General features: G+C 42.9%; 1 protein-coding gene across 1 annotated transcript in view; it reads left to right on the top strand.

Moving 5' to 3' along the window:
* The first annotated feature begins 7,318 nt into the window (after positions 1-7,318).
* LOC126236200 (uncharacterized) overlaps positions 7,319-13,800 on the top strand; it is a 72,956-nt gene continuing 66,474 nt past the window's right edge. The window contains exon 1 of the mRNA XM_049945311.1: positions 7,319-7,359. The gene's annotated coding sequence lies outside the window, so the exon portion shown is untranslated. The remainder of the gene's footprint in view (positions 7,360-13,800) is intronic.

Raw genomic sequence — 13,800 nt, forward strand, 5'->3', positions numbered from 1 at the left:
CAGAAATTCTGTGACAAGCTACGGCTGCTACTTTCTGGACTTCTGCCACAGGGCTGAGAACTGTAGGGCCCCCTAAACGAGCTGAGTGTGCACTAAACATGAGAGGCTGCTACCAAGGCATTTGACTGTCTGTGGGGTTCACACAAGACCTTTTTGGATTAAGCGACTCTCCATCCAAACCAGTTAACGATAACTGTAGGAGACTTGGAAGTGTCAATATAAGACGAAAGAAATGCCCCTCTCAGTCGAGATTATTAACATCCAAGTAACTAACAGGCAAAACGTTCTCAAAAAAGGCAGGGTTTGAAGAGCTCCTAAAAAGCTGTGGATCTCACATTATACGAAGAATTATACTAGGTACAGAAAGCTACATAAACTCTAACAACAATGAGATATTTGGAGAAAATTTAAGTATATATCAGAAGGATATCATACTGGTAAATGGGAGTGATGTATTTATTGCAGCAGACAAAACTTAAATCTACAGAGACATTCCATATTGTCTGGGTGAGACTCTGTATGAAGGATGAGCATTAACTTATAATCGGATCCTTCTGTCGATTGGCAGACTAGTGTCCAGATGTACCCGAAAAGCTTAGAGAAAACCTCAGTTCGCTAGTACGTATGTTCACGAACATACTGTCATCAGTGAAGAAGACTTTAATCACCGATAAATCAAATGAGGAAACTACAGGTTTGTAAGTGGTGAGCGTGACAAGAGGCCCTGCGGAACATTAATAAATTACGTTCTCTGAGAACTGCCCAGATAAGATTGTTCGGAAACCCTCACCTGGTGGTAACATTATATATTGAATCCAGCAGCAACAAATACACCTGATCTCATTGCTGATGTTCACAGAGAAATTCGTTCAAATGTGTGTGAATTCCTAAGGAACCAAACTGCTGAGTTCATCGGTCCCTAGACTTACACACTTCTTAAACTAACTTATGCTAAGAACAACACACACACCCATGCCCGAGGGTGGATTCGAACCTCCGGCGCGAGGGGCCGCGCAATCTGTGACATGGCGCGGCCACTCCGCGCTGCTAGAAATTGGTATAAGTGACCATGAAGCAGTTGTACCATGGTACAAACAGCAAATAAAACAAGTAGAAGGATTAATATTTTTAGCAAACAAGATAAACAGTCAGTATTCTCGTATCTCTGGAAGAAACTCCAAATATTTAGCTGTGGAGATGAGGTAATAGAAAAAGTGTGGTTCATGTTTGGAAGAATAGTTGACCATGCATTCAACATACATATGCCTAGTAGAATAGTTCATCATGGGCGAGAACCTCCATGGTATACACTCACTGTAAAGAAACTTCTAAAGAAACACACAATACTTCACAACATGTGAAAAACTAAGCATATGGCGTGAGATAGGGAAATGCCAACTGAAACGCGTTTGGCTGTCAAAAGGGCTATGCGTGAAGCCTTCCACGACTACCATGGAAGTTTATTATCGAAGGATTTCTCTTAAAACTGGAAGATATTCTGGTCATACGTAAAGACCGTTAATGGTACCAAAATTAGTGTCCCAGCACTCATGCATGAGACAGGAACCGAAAGTGAGGGTATAAAAGCGAAAGCATAAAAGCTGAACTCGAATTTCAAATGTTCGTTTACAAATGAAAATCCAAGCTTTTGGCCTTCCCGCACCACCGCGAAGATGAATGATACAGAAACTAGTTTTATTAGTGTCAGTGGAGCTGGAAAACGCTCACACATTGCGACCTTTTTGGAGAATGAAAATTTTCTTAACAGAAATCAACATGAATCTCGGAAACAAAAATCTTGTTAAACTTGTGTCGCTCCGTTCGTCCATCAAATGGACAGAGCAGTAGATTACAGCGACTAGGTTGCTGCCGTGTTCTTTGACTGTCGGAAGACACTTCATACAACTCCACACTAACATTTAGTGAACAAAATACGAGATCACTGAGTATGAGAAAAGATTTGTGACTGGATACAAGTCTTCCTCGCAGGTGGAACTGAACGCATCGTTTTCTATGGGATGATATCAGTGTACTTAAAAGTAACTTCGTCAGTATCGTAAGGAAGTTAATAGGACCGAGACTGTTTACTACATATACAAACGGATGTGGTGGATAACTTTGGAAGCTCTGTGAGGAGGTTTACAGCAGCGTTACAACCCCAGAAAAGAAGTAGCGAAACGCGAGTTGCTTTCAGAGGATCGTCGATCGGTACACGGCTGGCAGTTGACCCTGAACACAAAAAACTGTCAGACATTGTGCGTAAACATGAGGAGAGATCCATTACTGTTTGATTACGCTGTTGGAGCAAAATCACTGGAAACGCTAACAACCGTAATATACCTAGGAGTAACGGCTGGAGAGATCCATTGTGGAATGACACCATAAAAACGTGTGCAGAAAGAACAGATCAAAGGTTGCGATGCACTGGAAATGTAATTCATCCACCAAAGAAAAGGATTACAAAACATTTGTTTGTTCCAGTGATTCTTCACTACTGCTCTTACCTCTGGGACTGTTACCAGGCTCGATTAATAGAAGAGATAGAGTGACGAGTTTCTTCTCGGTATCGCTAAGCAAGCGCGAGCACGTTACAAAGACGCTCAAAAAGCTACTATAGCAGACGATACAAGAGAGGCTATAACCTACACTCTCCGGTTATAATTGATTTTAGTGACCTGTGTACCTAATGTGCCTTATTTACCAGGCTTCAGTTCAGAAGAACAACGCTAACTGAAAGAATGCAATCAAGATTAGACCTTGATCGCTGTCATACAGATAATTCTCGTCTATAAGTGAGCTTTCTTAAAAGATAATACTCTCAATTCGGTAGTGGAAGATACCAAGCGCACGTACTCAAAAATAAACACGTAAAGTTTTGCATAATTATATTGTACCAAGTAACTCCAAGGAGGACAGTCAGTTTAGAATTTTGAACGCCAACAGTAAATCCACCAAAAATGACAGTAATTCTTTTAAAAAGTATACAGCTTACACATTAAATTATATAGCAATTTCTGTAACATTTTCAAACAGTTTATACGGGGTAACAGCCACGTCCAGCATTCCACACATGTTCCCTTCTCAAACAGATATCAGTTATTATAGAGAGTGGTTCACACTCTTCCGTGATCTAAAACCCACACAAAAAGCAATTATAATATATACCTTAAAACAGAATACGCAATTAAAATCATGTACACTCGAAAATAAAGGAACTCTGTACACAAAAGCCTCGTGGTAGAAGTTAGTCAAACATTCTAGGTCATAATCATCTTGTGGTGCAGTTCTTCTTGTTGTCTCCGTGCTTGCTAAGAAAATGTTGTGAACGACGCAAATGTTAATATGTTAACAACAAATTTACAGTTAAAAATAAAAATGGAACCCACTGACGATAGCACAAAGTGCTGAAATATCTATGGGTGAAACAAAAGAAAAAAGGTGTCTTGCATAAGGCGGAACTCCTCATCCCATTCTAGGTCATTTAATTTGAAAACCAAGTAACGCTGCTAGAACAAATCTGAAATGAGAGAGCACTCATTCCATAAAATTTTAAGCCTTCACTGTGACTCAAATGAACAAAGTTTTACCAATACTTGGCCAAAACACTAGGATTAAAAAATTAAAAAAGACTGTCCCAAAATGTGATTTCAAAAGTGCCTAGACTGAAAGGAATTACAGGCTAGCCAATATCCCTCTCAAAAAACTTCTTGTTAATCTTAATCAAGAGTAAAGCTATAAAAGTACTTCCTTTTTAAAGCAATTTACAATGTTTAATAACATTCAGTAAGAATAAAAGGGGCCTGATCATATAGTGTATAATTTTAAAAACACTAATTTAAAAAACATCGCGCCAATAAGCACAGAAATGAGTAATCAAAATGCTTAACGGCATTCAGCCACATTAAACAGTGAACATTCTGACAAGACAGTGTGCCGCTTGTAGTATACAAGTTGAACACAAACGCTCCCAAAAACCAACCAAGTATTAAACAAAGCTAATCAGTGGCTTACGTTAATACCAGAAGCTGACTACTGTTCGCGTGCTTAATTGCAGAGCTCACCATCAGCTGGTTTGCGTTCTTCCTTCTTTTATACTACGAAAATCCACAAGCAATACGGCGGAATCCAGGCAAATTAGCAAATGACACGTGCTCTACTCGTTGCACCCGTTTACAGCACAATGAACAGTGCATAAACAGCTAATAATCTCGACAGAAAGCTAGCTGGCCTACCAAGGGTTACATTTTCACACCAATGCTCGGTTTAGACTCATGACAAATCTTGCAACTCCACCTTACTTTCAGGTGACACTGCAAACATATACTCTAAATGGTGTCACCAAGTTTCCGACCATGTAACACTGTGTCGAGCACGCGGCATCAGTTCCACAAGCAAACAGCTCCTCTGCTGTCCTACAAGACTCATTAACACTTCTCTGTAGGCGATAAGACGATGGGCCGGTCCGCATAGGACGCTTTGTAGCCTTGTAAGTCGATTCCATTTTCGCCTAGCGAGACGCCAACGTAAGCATTGCCTAGTTTCATGAACTGTTTCATTCACTTATGATTCTCTCAGTGATAACGACGAAAGGATAAGACCCTACTTATCGTTAATGGATTGGGATAATCAGTAGCACTCACAATATTTATATTTTAACTAATAAGCATTATAATTTTCATAATACTATAACTAGGACGCTGACACGCTGTCTACATAACTAAAACGTCCTATCTTTGGATAGCGATAAATGTTACTTCAGAAAAGTTCATAAAGCCTTCATTAATTTGCAACAACCAGTTTCACAATGCTAATGTTACGAAAGTCAGAGACATACGAAATACTTGTAAAGGCACAATAAAAATTATAAAAGTCACTTTAGTAAACGTATCAGATACCCTTTATTTTACTTGTATTGACGTTACTTTCACTTTTCGCTCTCTTTACTTAGTTACTGATTGGATGCAGTAGGAGCACTACAATGCACAAAGAACACTAAATATTAATGAATCTGGTTTCGTGAAGTTTTTGATTCAAGTTAACGGCAAATGTATGAAGATTAATTTTCTTACCAGTTAATAACTTTATCTCATTCACTTAATGGACTAATGACTAAAGGATAGGACCATGCTGATGGTTAATGAATTGGGATAATCAGTAGCGCTCACAATATTCATAGTTCAACTAAGCAACAGCATAATGTTCGAAGTACTGAAACTACGATACCGGAAAGGTGTGTACGTAACTAGAAAGACAACTGGGTCAATTCTCCTTTGTGGTGCGACGTAATACAGTTTGTAACGACTATTCATAGCGACAGACTCTTCTTTAATAATGAGCAACTTTTAATAATTTTGGCCACTCAGTACTCATATTCCATAATCATTTCGTGATGCGCCCAGACATGTGCTCGCTTACCATTTCACAACGCCTTGCCATGCTTCAGACTCCATTTCGAAAACATTCATCATTGCGCCCCGTCCATACTTCACCACAGTATGTATTGCGCATACATAGGAAAAGAAATCCACTACTGTACAGCTACACTGTTGATGACAAACAGCTGGAGACAGTGTCTGCCGTAAAATGCTCGCTTACCATTTCACAACGCCTTGCCAAGCTTCAGACTCCATTTCGAAAACATTCACCATTGCGCCCTAGAGCATCGCCACTTTGCGTCCATTCTTCACCACAGTATGTATTGCGCATACATAGGAAAAGAAATCCACTACTGTACAGCTACACTGTTGATGACAAACAGCTGGAGACAGCGTCTGCCGTAAAATATCTAGGCTTAACAATTCAGAGCGACCTTAAGTGGAATGTCCATATAAAACAGATAGTGGGGAAAGCAGACAACAGACTCTCAGATTAAGGAAATGTAACTCATCCACGAAAGAAGTAGCTATTCTTGAGTATTGTTCATCTATCTGCGATCCCTGTCAGATAGGACTGATAGAGGAGATAGAGAAGATCCAACGAAGAGTGGCGCGTTTAGTCACGGGATGGTTTAGCTGACGAGAGAGCGTTACGGAGATGCTGAACAAACTCCACTGGCAGACGTTACAAGAGAGGCGTTGTGCATCACGGAGAGATTTACTATTGAAATTTCGGGACAGCACTTTTCAGGAGGAGTCGGACAACATATTACTTCCGCCCCCCCCCCCCCCCCACATACATGTCGCGTATCGACCACGAGGAGAAAATTTGAGAAATTAGAGCCAGTACGGAGGCTTACCGACAATCATTCTTCCCACGCACTATTCGCGAGTGGAACAGGGTTAGAGGGATCAGATAGTGGTGCCGAAAGTACCCTCCGCCACACACCATTAGGTGGCTTGCGGAGTATGATGTAGATGTAGACTAGCAACTCCCTCTCTCTGCTATTGACTCTGTGCAAGCGTTTCCCTACCGATATTACTCTCAACTATGAAACAGATTCTTTGTATCCTATACAATACGAACTTCCTTACTTTGCCATAGTTTTTACTTCAAATGTTTTACAATATTATTTTCAATAGTTTTTCATAATTATATTACAGTTTTTATGTAGTGAATACTGACAAATTTAATAAAGTACATACATATATATGAAATTACTTTACAATTACAGAATTAATTAACTGAAGAATTATGACGCACTAGTTTCTTGTGTTATAAGGCGCTGTGTATTACCGAGAGGTACTTTTTTAAGATTACTCACACGAGATTTTAATTACTTCCTTTCACGTACGTCTCGTGAAACGACCACGACGACAGAATCAGAGATATTACAGCATACATACGGGTATGTTACTTGCCGAATGTAATAGAGAAGGAGGAATTAGTGTTTAACGTTCCGTCGACATCGTGGTCTTTAGAATCGGAGCATAAGCTCGGATTAGGGAAGGATGGAGAAGAAAAGCAGCCATGCCTCTTCGAAGGAACCATCTCGGCATTTGCCTTAAGCGATTTAGGGAACTCATGGAAAACCTAAATCAGGGTGGCCAGACGCGGGCTTGAACCGTCGTCCTCCTGTCTCGGAGTCCAGAGTGTTATCCATTGCGCTACCACGTTCGGTGCGAAATGTAGATGCAGGTGTAGACTACTCACAGTTACCACAGCCTGGGATGTCTCACACGTCAAAATACCACGAGACTCAGTAGGTCGGTAAGGAAGCTATATTATTGCTATGTAAGATTGCGTAGCTGCATTGGGAATTTATGCTCTGTTCTCCGGTATCTCGGCGATGTCTAACAGGTGATAAGGCTCTTTCCCTGAAACTGGCATCGGCAGGCAGCAGCCGATTAAGTACGATCTGCGCGTCAGTTTGCTCAGCTGCTTGCTGCTGATTAGAGGTGTTTACGCTCGAAGGGAACTAAGGTAAGGCAGCTGTGATTAATCCCGTTGCTGCAGTGTTACTGGATAGCAGTCGCGATTAATGCTGTGAAATGTATCCTACTCGCAAATTTTATGGCTAAAGCTGTTTTCGATTATTTTAATATCAACTTTATTGGACTTAGGGACGTTCATTGTTAACTTTTTGGAATAGTTTACGTAATGCCTAAGGGCATTCCTCTTTATGCTATACCATGCACTTCCTTCCTCTAAGTTTCTCTCATTGTGGTGGTATTAGACGTAATCACTCAGCGACTAGCGTTCTCCACAGTGAGTGGGATGGTACATCTGGAAATTAGAATGCAGTTTCGGCTCTGCTACTTTCGTCATAGGGTAGAGATGCTAGCTTCCCGCATTGCTATTAAGTAGCCAACAGCTGATTTTGATGTTGCTTGAAAATATGTAACTCGAGCGCTTTGTCACAGTCACCCTACCAAGGAGTCAATCAATAAGTTTTGCAGGGTGGAATACGCTGATGCCTCGCCATGGTTTGTTGAGAGGACGCCTATCAGATGTTCCATGCGCTAAGTGGTGTCAGGTGTTTGCAACACTACTCTCGAAACGTATCTGGATACTTTGATACCCCCTTGTGTGGCGTCTAAGTGGTGTGAGGCCATGTCTTGGAGTGCAGTTTTCCCGTCTTTCTTTGAACCAGAAAGAATCACCTAGTATCATGTTCGTTGTGAATCAATACTAGAAATCTGATGTGCCATTGGAAAGCATCTAAAGTGATTTTGGTGGTGAGAAACAGTATTCGTGTCACAAAAACACATCTCATTCATATGTTGCCGGCACAGTCCTGCCACTGCAAAATTATGAAACAAATTTTTATTCTTTGACTCTGTATTCGTCATCAAAGACAATAGTCTGTTTCTATCCCAGCACTTTACTAACGCGTTTGCAATTCAGCAGGCGAGACAAATATGCTACCAACAGAGACAGCCAGAGGATGAGAGCATTGCTCTGGAAACGAGTGGTTGTGTGTAAACATTGCTGTATTATACAGGGTGGTCCATTGATCGTGACCGGGCAAAATATCTCACGAAATAAGCGTCAAACGAAAAAACTACAAAGAACGAAACTTGTCTAGCTTGAAGGGGGAAACCAGTTGGCGCTATGGTTGGCCCGCTAGATGGCGCTACCATAGGTCAAATGCATATCAACTGCGTTTTTAAAATAGGAACCCCCATTTTTAATATATATTCGTGTAGTATGTAAAGAAATACGAATGTTTTAGTTGGACCACTTTTTTCGCTTTGTGATAAATGGCGCTGTAATAGTCACAAATATACGGCTCACAATTTTAGACGAACACTTGGTAACAGGTAGGTTTTTTAAATTAAAATACAGAACGTAGGTACGTTTGAACATTTTATTTCGGTTGTTCCAATGTGATACATGTACCTTTGTGTCTTTACCATTTCTGAGAACGCATGCGGTTACAGCGTGATTTCCTGTAAACACCACATTAATGCAATAAATGCTCAAAATGATGACCGTCAACCTCAATGCATTTGGCAATATGTGTAACGACATTCCTCTCAACAGTGAGTAGTTCGCCTTCCGTAATGTTCGCACATGCATTGACAATGCGCTGACGCATGTTGTCAGGCGTTGCCGGTGGATCACAATAGCAAATATCCTTTAAGGTTCCCCACAGAAAGATATCCGGTGACGTCAGATCCGGTGAACGTGCGGGCCACGGTATGGTGCTTCGACGACCAATCCACATGTCATGAGATATGCTATTCAATACCGCTTCAACTGCGTGCGAGCTATGTGCCGGACATCCATCATGTTGGAAGTGTAGTGGACTGTTAAGGCAGCCAGTCCACAGTGAAGTAGCCGAAAGGGCACGCGTCAACTCACGCCGTCTGGCGTTAAGTCTGGAACAGGATACGTGATGAATGTGATAAAGAAAAGAACGTAGCTACTAGAACACTTAACTTTTATATTGTCCTTTGGTATACAGCATTCTGGATGATACAAGTGAGACTCTATCTTGAGGTACATGCAACGTTACAAATGGCGCCTTGCTAGGTCGTAACCATTAACTTAGCTGAAGGCTATTCTAACTGTCTCTCGGCAAATGAGAGAAAGGCTTCGTACGTGTAGTCGCTAGCAATGTCGTCGTACAACTGGGCGAGTGCTAGTACGTCTCTCGAGACCTGCCTTGTGGTGGCGCTCGGTCTGCGATCCTGACAGTGGCGACACGCGGGTCCGACATGTACTAATGGACCGCGGCCGATTTAAGCTACCACCTAGCAAGTGTGGTGTCTGGTGGTGACACCACAGGAAGTACATCGCCATTCTGTCATGCAGTGAAACATCTTGTAGTAACATCGGTAGAACATTACGTAGGAAATCAGCATACATTGCACCATTTAGATTTCCATCGATAAAATGGGGGACAATTATCATTCCTCCCATAATGCCGCACCATACATTAACCCGCCAAGGTCGCTGATGTTCCACTTGTCGCAGCCATCGTGGATTTTCCGTTGCCCAATAGTGCATATTATGCCGGTTTACGCTACCGATGTTGGTGAATGACGCTTCGTCGCTAAATAGAACGCGTACAAAAAATCTGTCATCGTCCCATAATTTCTCTTGTGCGCAGTGGCAGAACAGTACACGTCGTTCAAAGTCGTCGCCATGCAATTTCTGGTGCATAGAAATATGGTACTGGTGCAATCGATGTTGATGTAACATTCTCAACACCGACGATTTTGAGATTCCCGATTCTCGTGCAATTTGTCTGCTACGAGGTGCGTTCAAGTTCTAAGGCCTCCGATTTTTTTCCTAATTAACTACTCACCCGAAAGCGATGAAACTGGCTGTACTTCTCGACGTAATCGCCCTGCAGACGTACACATTTTTCACAACGCTGACGCCATGATTCCATGGCAGCGGCGAAGGCTTCTTTAGGAGTCTGTTTTGACCACTGGAAAATCGCTGAGGCAATAGCAGCACGGCTGGTGAATGTGCGGCCACGGAGAGTGTCTTTCATTATTGGAAAAAGCCAAAAGTCACTAGGAGCCAGGTCAGGTGAGTAGGGAGCATGAGGAATTACTTAAAAGTTGTTATCACGAAGAAACTGTTGCGTAACGTTAGCTCGATTTGCGGGTGTGTTGTCTTGGTGAAACAGCACATGCGCAGCCCTTCCCGGACGTTTTTGTTGCAGTGCAGGAAGGAATTTGTTCTTCAAATCATTTTCGTAGAATGCACCTGTTACCGTAGTGCCCTTTGGAACGCAATGGGTAAGGATTGCGCCCTCGCTGTCCCAGAACGTGGACACCATCATTTTTTCAGCACTGGCGGTTACCCGAAATTTTTTTGGTGGTGGTGAATCTGTGTGCTTCCATTGAGCTGACTGGCGCTTTGTTTCTGGATTGAAAAATGGCATCCACGTCTCATCCATTGTCACAACCGACGAAAAGAAAGTCCCATTCATGCTGTCGTTGCGCGTCAACATTGCTTGGCAACATGCCACACGGGCAGCCATATGGTCGTCCGTCAGCATTCGTGGCACCCACCTGGATGATACTTTTCGCATTTTCAGGTCGTCATGCAGGATTGTGTGCACAGAACCCACAGAAATGCCAACTCTGGAGGCGATCTGTTCAAGTCATTCGGCGATCCCCTGTGCGAGCCCGAGGTTGTTTCGGTTTGTTGTCACACGATGTTCTGCCTTCATTAAACTGTCGCACCCACGAATGCACTTTCGACACATCCATAACTCCATCACCACATGTCTCCTTCAACTGTCGATGAATTTCAGTTGGTTTCACACCACGAAAATTCAGAAAACGAATGATTGCACGCTGTTCGAGTAAGGAAATCGTCGCCATTTTAAGTATTTAAAACAGTTCTCATTCTCGCCGCTGGCGGTAAAATTCCATCTGCCGTACGGTGCTGCCATCTCTGGGACGTATTGACAATGAATGCGGCCTCATTTTAAAACAATGCACATGTTTCTATCTCTTTCCAGTCTGGAGAAAAAAAATCGGAGGCCTTAGAACTTGAATGCACCTCGTACTGATGTGCGGATTAGCCGCGACAGCAGCTAGAACACCTACTTGGGCATCATCATTTCTTGCAGGTCGTGGTTGACGTCTCACATGCGGCTGAACACTTCCTGTTTCCTTGAATAACGTACCTATCCGGCGAACGGTCTGGACACTTGGATGATGTCGTCCAGGATACCGAGCAGCATACATAGCACACGCCCGTTGGGCATTTTGATCACAATAGCCATACTTCAACACGGTATCACCTTTGCCGCAATTGGTAAACGGTCCATTTTAACACGGGTAATGTATCACGAAGCACATACCGTCCGCACTGGCGGAATGTTACATGATACCACGTACTTCTACGTTTGTGACTATTACAGCGCCATCTATCACAAAGCGAAAAAAGTGGTCCAACTAAAACATCCATATTTCTTTACGTACTACAGGAATATGTAATAAAAATGGGGGTTCATTTTTTAAAAAACGCAGTTGATATCCGTTTGACCTATGGCAGCGCCATCTAGCGGGCCAACCTTGGCGCCATCTGGTTTCCCCCTTCAAGCTAGACGAGTTTCGTTCTTTGTAGTTTTTTCGTTTGATGGTTATTTCGTGAGATATTTGGCCCGGTTACTATCAATGCACCACCCTGTATATTGTGCATTGCATAAATACAGCGTGTCTCCATAAGAGCGTGCAAAAGTTTAACAGGACTGAACAATTTGAGGCAGGGAACCTGGGGTCGGAGAAGCCAGCTTAAGGAGATAATAGGAATAAAATCACGTTACTGTGTACTTTTTTTACTGACGTTCTTATAGTTATCTGCAAATACCATAATCTGTACCTTACAAAATGTGTACCTTTGCTGAAACTGACGGCCATAACCTCAATGCAAGCATGACATCGACGAACCTCCCCTCCCAATCCAGCGACCACGAAATATAGCATTGAGATGGTTGCGAACATCCACACTATGGTGATGCGGTACACCGTCATGTTATATCCACATCCTCTCACGAACAGCCAAGGGTACGTTCTCCAACAACTCAGGATCAGTTAGAGCTCTTTGCACGGACCTCAAGAACAGGGGCCAGTTAGACGGCCAGGTAGAAGACATGGCCCAATGAAATTGTCGCCTACAATGCCGGCCAAATATTCACAGCAAAACGTACTTGATGGTGTGACTCTACTACAGTGTGACGGTTTTCCTCAGCCCAAACATGGCTATTCCTGCTGTTCGAAGTACCTTCACGATGAAATAAGGCCTGTTAGTAAATAGCACGATTTGAAGGAAAACTGGTCGATCAATCCACTGTTGCAGCATCCACTGACATAATGCGATCCCTGGTGCAAAGTCAGTCACAAGCGTTGCATGTATTCGTTGTTGGTGATATGGGTGTAATTTTTGTTCCTGGAGTATTCGCCAATCGTTCGTATGTGCAGCGCCTGTTTCACGTACAATACGGTTGATACTTGTCGTGGAGACCGCTGAGACACGTTCCAGCACCTCCTCTTCAAAATCGAGTGTGCGAGTGGTCATCACGTTGCCAGGTTCCCCGATTCTTCTTTCCGATGAACCAGTGTCCACTCCCGGTAGCCGAGCGGCCAGCGCGACAGAAAGTCAATCCTAAGGGTCGGGGTTTGATCCCCGGCTGGATCGGAGATTTTTCTCCGATCAGGGACTGGGTGTTGTGTGGCCCAATAGTCATCATTTCATCCCCATCGACGCGCAAGTCGCCGAAGTGGCGTCAAATCGAAAGACTTGCAGCCGGCGAACGGCCTACCCGACGGGAGGCCCTAGTCACACGACATTTACATTTAATGAACCAGTCTCCTGCATTCTTCGGTCGAGAGAATTCTCGTCGTGACGGATGATGCCTATTAGGAAATCATTCCCTATACAATGTTTCAGCACCGAGAGCATTGCAACGTACTTCGCCATAAACAAGGTGCATGTCAGCAAATTCTGCGAAACTGTACCGCCACTGTTCCACCGTATTGTACTGTGCGTCACTGAATAGCACTGAGTAATAAATGGATCTGTCGTTGATCCATAGCACATTCTGTCATGGGACAATGTAAATAGATACACCAGAGCCACCTTATGGACAAGTAAAGTAAGCAAAACCTGCATCATGACTTCCTAGTAATCAGGCTCGTCCTCCTAATCTCCTTACACGAGACAAAGAATGTACATGTAAATAAACAGCGCAGTACGTGTAAACTTGTGCGCATGTTAGTTGTAAACAAGCTGGAAAACAGTAATGCTAGACAAAGCGATAGACAAGTTTACCTCCATATCTACTTAAGTTGGCCTCGACCCCACGTCCCCTAACCCAAATTGTTCAGTGCAGTATTCTCAATGTCCTGTTACATTTTTTCGTACTCTTACGGAAACACTCTGTAGAAAGTG

This window comes from Schistocerca nitens, chromosome 2, assembly GCF_023898315.1.
Source record: "Schistocerca nitens isolate TAMUIC-IGC-003100 chromosome 2, iqSchNite1.1, whole genome shotgun sequence".
NCBI lineage: Eukaryota > Metazoa > Arthropoda > Insecta > Orthoptera > Acrididae > Schistocerca > Schistocerca nitens.